Genomic DNA, 6,735 nt, shown 5'->3' with positions numbered 1-6,735 from the left:
TATATATATATATATATATATATATATATATATATATATATATATATATATGTATGTATGTATGTATGTATTGGGGTGGCCATAAAGTTCGTTTGGGTTTTTGGTACCATCTTACAGACAAACCTGAATGAACTTTTTGGCCAATCCAGTATACATATACACATTCTTTTTAAAATGTAAAAATCACGCCTACCTGAATGAACTTTTTGGCCAATCCAGTATACATATACACATTCTTTTTAAAATGTAAAAATCACGCCTACCTGAATGAACTTTTTGGCCAATCCAGTATACATATACACATTCTTTTTAAAATGTAAAAATCACGCCTACCTCACATACAGGTATACAGGACGTACACAGGGCATACAGAAACAAGCCAAGAGCCAAACTTGACCCAAGGTCCACTGTTTTCTATATAAACAAAAATAAAAATAAATCCTTCTTTACATTAATATAGAGAGAGAAAGAACATAAGGGACTATCTTTTTGTATTTGTGACATGGGGGGCTTGAAACAAGGAAAAATTTCTTGGACAAGAACAAAAAAATAATAATCGTAAAGGAAAAGGTAACTCCATCTGACTACAGCAAAATATGCAATTTCCTGATGATCAAAGAAGCATAAGCAAGGTTAGAAAATAAGAAGTCCATTTCTAACAGTTCAGTGAACTAGTTACTTTGGTTGGCTACCCCCATATTTACCCTTATACTGAAACCAACAAAAAATGTAGATTAAATATAAAAATGTTTACAATTTATATTTAAACGCACTGGTGTTCTGATTAAAAGGTAAGATATATTTAAAAGTTAAAAACCAAGTGGAAAAAAGTGAGAGTGATTTCATTTTGAGGGCACTTGCCAAACCAGGTGAGCTTGCCCTTTTGTTTTCATGATCCTGCTCTTCCATTTCCATTGTCTGGTGGGGTGCAGGGTGCATGATTCAAACCCAGAATCTACCCTATGTGAGTCAGGTGGAAGAACCAACCTCTACTCCTGCAGAAAACTGAGACCTCACAGGCTATACCCTCAATATATGGGTTAAGTAAGGATAATACATCCTACCCCCACCACCTGCCCAGAGAATATAGATATTTTTTAATTCCAATCTTATCACTGAGTGGAGGGGGCAAAAGTCTCTCCTGTTAATTTCATAACAATAAGACAGTCTTCTCATGGGTTTGCCATCTGAATTCACACTACCCTGTGACATGGAGAAACCCACAACCAAGAACCTTATTTAAAGTAGTGCTCATTGGGTGCCCCCAGGCACCTAGCAGAAGCAAAACAAATCATTACTGGAGAAACCCACCACAAAGTTCCAAAAATCTCAGCTTGCCATCAAAAATCCAAAAACAAACAAGGAAACAAGTTACCATAAGTGAGAGCTCATATATAAAACAAAGTCAGACATGCCAAGACTTCCTGTGTTGGCATTATCAGATGCAAAATATTTAGTGTGTCTTTTTAAAAGATTGAAAATAAGAGTACAGTTTACATAAATAGAGAAAACAATCCTAAAATACATATGGAACCACAAGAGACTCCAAATAACTGAAGCAATCTTGAGCAAGAAGAACAAAGCAGGAGGCATCACACTTCCTGGGTTTTTAAAATATATCACAAAGCTACAGTAATAGAAACAGTATGGTACTGGCATAAAAACAAATGTATTAACAAATGGAACAGAATAAAGAGACCAGAAATAAACCCCCACATTTACTGTAAACTGATCTTCAATGGGGGTGGGAGGAAGAGGACAAGAGTATACAATGGGGAAAAGATAGCCTCTTCAATAAATGGTGTTGGGAAAACTGGATATCCACATGCAAAACACTGAAATTAGACCCTTGTCTTACACCATACACAAAAAATCAACTCCAAATGGATTAAAGACCTAAACATAAGACCTGAAACTAAAACTCTTGGAAGGAAACATAGAGAAAACCTGCTTGTACTGGCCTTGATAATGATTTCTTGGATATGATGCCAAAAGCACAGGCCACAAAAGGAACAATAAACATGTGGGACAACATCAAACCAAAAAGCCTCTGCACAGCAAAGGAAACAATCAACAGAATGAAATGGCAACCTAGGGAATGGTAGAAAATATTTTCAAACCATGTATCTGATAGGGAACCAATATCCAAAATGCATAAGGAACTCACACAGCTGAATAGCAAAACAAATAGGAAAAAAATCCAAGAACTCAATTATTAAATGGGTAAAGCACATGAATAGATATTTCTCAAAAGAAGACATACGAATGGCCAACAGGTATACGAAAAGGTGCTCAACATCAGGGAAATACAAATCAAACCTACAGTGAGATATCACCTCACAACTCTTAGAATGGCTATCATCAAAGAGGCAAAAGGTAAGTGTTGGTGAGGATGTGGAGAATAGGGAACCCTTGTACATTGTTGGTAGGAATGTAAATTTATGCAGCCATTATGGAAAGCAGTATGAAAGTGCCTCAAAACCTTAAAAATAGAAGTCCTCTATGACCCAGCAATCCCACTTCTGGGTAAATACCTAAACAAACTGAAATCAGGATCTTGAAGAGATAACTGCACACCTATGTTCATCGCAGCATTATTTACAATAGCCAAGACATGGAAACAACCCAAACATCCATCGATGACTAGATAAAGAAAATGTGGTGTATACATAAAATGGGATATTACTTGTCTTAAAAAGGAAAGAAATATTGCCATTTACTGCAACAGGGATGAACTGGAAAATATGCTAAATGAAATAAGCCAGATACAGAACAAATACTACATGATCCCACTTAAATCAGGAGCCTAACGTAGTCAATGTCATCAAAACAGAGAATAGAATAGTGGTTACCAGGGATGGAGGGAGGGAGAATCAAGAAAGTGTTGATCTAAGGGTACAAAGTTTCACTTCCACAAAATGAATAAATACTAGATATCTACTGCACACCACAGTGCATATAGTTAACGATACTGTATTATATACTTAAAACGATACTGTTAACGATGCTGTATTATATACTTAAACGATATCTGTATATCTAATACTTAAACGATAACTGTATCGTTAACGACACAGTTAACAACGATACTGTATTATATACTTAAAATTTTTTTAATTTAAAATTTACATAAAATTTAAATTTTATGTCAAATATTCTTATCAAAAAACAAAAAAAGAGGAAGGGAAGAAACTTCTAGAGATGATGGATAAGTTTAGGAAAGTGTAGGACACTGAATGTGGTGATGGCTTCATGGGTGTACATGTACCTTCAAACTTGTCAAGACGTATATATTAAATATATACAGCTTTTATGTTTGTCAATCATACCTCAATTTAAAAAAAGAAGAGTAAAGAGTAGGAGACTATAAAAATGACCAGGCAGATTTGAAAAATAATTAAATGGAACTTAAAAAAAATTAAATATAATATTGTCAGGAATTAAATTTAAAACTCGACAGACATGTAAAAGCAGGGGACCAATTAAGAGGCCATTGCATTAGTCCAGGGACTTCTTCTGACCAAGATGGTATAGCAGTGACTAGATGTGCCCTCCCAAATAAAAAAATGGACAAGTGTCTAAAACAATGATTCTCAGGACATTAGACACCAAGCAATGAAAGCAGTGGTCCCTGAGAGAAGAGGAACAGATGAGGTGAGCCTCATGATTGCCTTGGCTTCCTGGTGGGGAAACTTTCCAGGTCCAGCAACATTTGTTGAAAAGACTATACTTTTGCCATTGAACTTCCTTTGAACCTTAGTCAAAAATCAATTGACCATGTATGTGTGGTCTATTTCTGTATTCTTTATTCTGTTTCATTGATCTATTTGTCGATTTTGATGTGAATACCACACTGCCTTGAATATTTAAGTTTTAGAGTAACCCTTCAAGTCAGGCAGTGTCACCAAAACAACATGGCATATGCATCAAAATAGACAAATAGAAGAACAAATCATGCTGGAACAATTAGGTATCCACCTGCAGAACTAAGAACTTTGATTTATACATCACACCATATACAAAAATTTGATCCTAGGTCTGAATATTAAACCTAAAACAATAAAGCCACTGAAGAAAACTTAAGAGAAAAATCTTTGTGGCTATGATTTAGGCCAAGATTTTTTAGTTATGACATCAAAAGCACAATCCAAAGAAAGAATGATAATTGGAATTCATCAAAATTTAAAATGTCTGCCCTTTAAAAGACACTGTTAAGAGAATTAAAAACAAAAAAAAACAACAAAAAACAAGGCACAGACTGGAAGGAAATATTTACCACTTGCATATCAGAAAAAGGACTTATAGCCAGAATATATAAATAACTCTCAAAATTCAATAAGAAGAAAACTAACAACCATTTTCAGTGGGAAAAGATGCAAACAGATATTCCACCAAAAAAGATACATAAATGACAAATAAGCACATGAAAAGATAGTCAATATCATCATTTATTAGGGAAATGTAAATTCAAACTAATACAATATCATTAGACATCTATTAGAATGACAAAAATTAAAAAGGATGGCCATACTAAGTGTTGGCAAGGAGGTGGAGAAGCAGAAGCTGTCACACACTGCTTGTGGAAATGTAAAATGATACAACCACTTTGGAAAACAGCTTGGCAGCATCTTAAAAAGTTATGCTTCTACCATATATGATCCAGACATTCCACTCTTCGGTATTTACTCAAGAGAATTTAAAGCTTATACCCATACAAAGACTCGTATATGAATATTTACAGTAATTTTTATTTATAACAGCTCAAAACTGAAACAAGCCAAATGTCTACCAACAAGTGGTTGTATAAACAAATTGTGCCATATCCACACAATGGCTTACTACTTAGAAATGAAAAGGAACAAATTACTGATACACACAACATGGATGAGCCTCAAAATAATCATATGGAGTGAAGAAAAAGCCCAGCCAAAAAAAAAAGGCGGGGGGGGGTATATATTGTCTGCTTCCATTTTTATAAAATTCTAGAAAAAGTGAAATACTCTATAGTGACAGAAAGCACATCAGTGGTTACCTGGGGGTGGGAGGGTGGCAGGGTGGGCAGGAGGAAAGAATTACAAGGAGATACGTGGAAACTTTGGGGATTGTGGATACGTTTGCTATCTTGATAGTGTTGTTGGTTTCACTGGTGTGAACGTGTCAAAACTTATTATATTGCACACTTTAAATATGCATGATATTAAAATTCAATATATGTCAATAGAGCTTTGAAAATTAGTAACATTTTAAAGATACATCCGAACAAAGTATCTAGATTATAGCAGAGAGAGACAAAGTTGTTGAAAATAGAGGTTAAGAGACATGAAAGACAGATCTAAGATGCATTATTTCGATGTTCCAAAGAAGTGAGAGACTGGGATGGAGGCAACATCTGAAGAACAATGGCTGAGAATTTTCCGGGTAGACATCAATCCAGAAATTATAGAAGCCCAATGGATTCCTAATGGAATAAATTAAAGTGACGTGTACCTGGATACATCAAAGTAAAAGTATGGAACACCAAAGAAGAAGACCTTGAAAGTAGCCAGAGATAAGAGACCTTCAAAAGACAGATGAGTAGACTTATAGCTGACTTCTCACCGCAAAATAGAAGCCAAGTGATGATGCAATAACAGCTTTGATGGACTGAGAGGAAATAACTATCAACCTGAGACTGTGTACCCAGAAAAAATATTTTTCAACAACAAGGATGAAATAAATGCACTTTGAGGCTAATAAAAACTGAGATTTTGGGCTTCCCTGTTGGCACAGTGGTTGAGAGTCAACCTGCCGATGCAGGGGACACGGGTTCGTGCCCCGGTCCGGGAGGATCCCACATGCCGCGGAGCGGCTGGGCCCGTGAGCCATGGCCGCTGAGCCTGCGCGTCCGAAGACTGTGCTCCACAGCGGGAGAGGCCACGACAGTGAGAGGCCCGCGTACCGCAAAAAAAAAAAACAAACTGAGATTTTTCTTCTCTAAAGGAAATTCCAAAGAATATACTTCAGACAGAAGAAAACAATCCCAGAAGGAAGATCTGACATGCCAAAAGGAACGAAGAGGGAAGATATTTGCAATTATGCGGGTAACTATAAATGAATGGGCTTAAAAAGTCAGATAATAGACCTGGGAAAATATCTGCAGTATATATAACAGGCAGAGAATATATGCAAATCTAGGATATATACACAATCCTACAAATTCTGGGTGGGCAAAACATTAAAAATCTGCTCCTAACAAACATTAGTAAGAATATGGGAGCAGGGCAAACTCTCACTGTTAGCTGGAGGAAACCTACAGTGACATAAGCGCTCCAGAGAGTGATTTGGTAAAATAACTCATAAAGTTGAAAATGTGATTATCTTATAACCCAGGAATTCCATTTTAGGTATATTTCTTAGAAAACTTCTCCCATTGTGTCTAAGGAGGCACGTATAAGCATGTTCACTGCAAAGTTAGCACACACGAAAAAAAAACTGGAAATGATTTAAATGTCCGTAAATAGGGGAATGGAAAATAAAGTGTGTTATTTCCATGGGATAGAATACTCTACAGCAATTAAGATGAATGAATTTTATCTGTATGTACCAAACATGGCCAGATCTTCAAAAACACAATATGGAGTTTAAAAATCAAACTGAAGGATGATAAATTCAGTGTGAGATGTATATCTTTTTTCTTAACAGTGAGATATATATATATATATATATATATATATATTTTTTTTTTTTTTTTTTTTT

At 35.5% G+C, this 6,735-nt stretch overlaps 1 protein-coding gene across 1 annotated transcript in view; it reads right to left on the bottom strand.

The window, feature by feature from the left end:
- Positions 1-6,735, bottom strand: part of ZNF831 (zinc finger protein 831) — an 81,307-nt gene that overhangs the window by 65,823 nt on the left and 8,749 nt on the right. The window lies entirely within an intron of this gene.

This window comes from Lipotes vexillifer, unplaced genomic scaffold (assembly GCF_000442215.2).
Source record: "Lipotes vexillifer unplaced genomic scaffold, Lipotes_vexillifer_v1.1 scaffold524, whole genome shotgun sequence".
Taxonomy (NCBI): Eukaryota; Metazoa; Chordata; class Mammalia; order Artiodactyla; family Lipotidae; genus Lipotes; species Lipotes vexillifer.
Note: the sequence above shows the minus strand (reverse complement) of the source record. Positions and strands in the feature narration are given on the sequence as shown.